This window comes from Aplysia californica, unplaced genomic scaffold (assembly GCF_000002075.1).
Source record: "Aplysia californica isolate F4 #8 unplaced genomic scaffold, AplCal3.0 scaffold01200, whole genome shotgun sequence".
NCBI classification, from domain to species: domain Eukaryota; kingdom Metazoa; phylum Mollusca; class Gastropoda; order Aplysiida; family Aplysiidae; genus Aplysia; species Aplysia californica.
In genome coordinates, this window is record NW_004798470.1 from 142,424 (window position 1) to 143,140 (window position 717).

Consider the following 717-nt stretch of genomic DNA (forward strand, 5'->3'; position numbering starts at 1 on the left):
CCACATACTATTAAGCTAAGGAAATAACTAATCTTTGGCGGCCATTTTCTCACTAATTTTACCTCTGAAAACAGGTGACCTCTACCTCCTTCTTTCGCAAATATTTCGACTTGTATTCAAGATAAATGGGCGTTTTTTTCACCCAAATAAAGACAAGTGAACAAGCTTTAAGATGATACCAATAGCTGTACATGCCCCAAAAATTGACGAGAGGCTGATTCCACCACGCTGCCTCACATATTAAGTTATTGTTCCACATTCTTGTTGTTGTTGTTTTTGTTGATTTTGTTTTTGTAGTTTTTTATGTTGATATTGTTATTGTTGTGTTGTGTTTGTTGGTTCTGTTATTGTTGTTTTTATTTTGCTTTTTAAAAACCCAAACATGTATGCTTCGAAGTAGATCTAGTATTATCGAAAGTGCTTGAATTGGTCTTTACTGTCGTTTTGAATACGTTTCATTAGAGACATCTGCTTGGGATAAGGTTGTAGGTGGTTGGCGGGTGCTCTGGTGTGGTTTGCTCCCTTCCTATCACACATCTATGGTCCTTATCTCTCCTCTTTCTCTTTTGTGTTTGTTAATCTCTTGTAACATTTCTGATGTTCCGTTCTTATATGACCTAATTGTGTTTTAAGTTCTGTAAAACATACTTAAACAAACGAATAAGTAGACCAATATCAGACATACAGAACTGTACCCTCATGGGGAGTGGGGGGGGG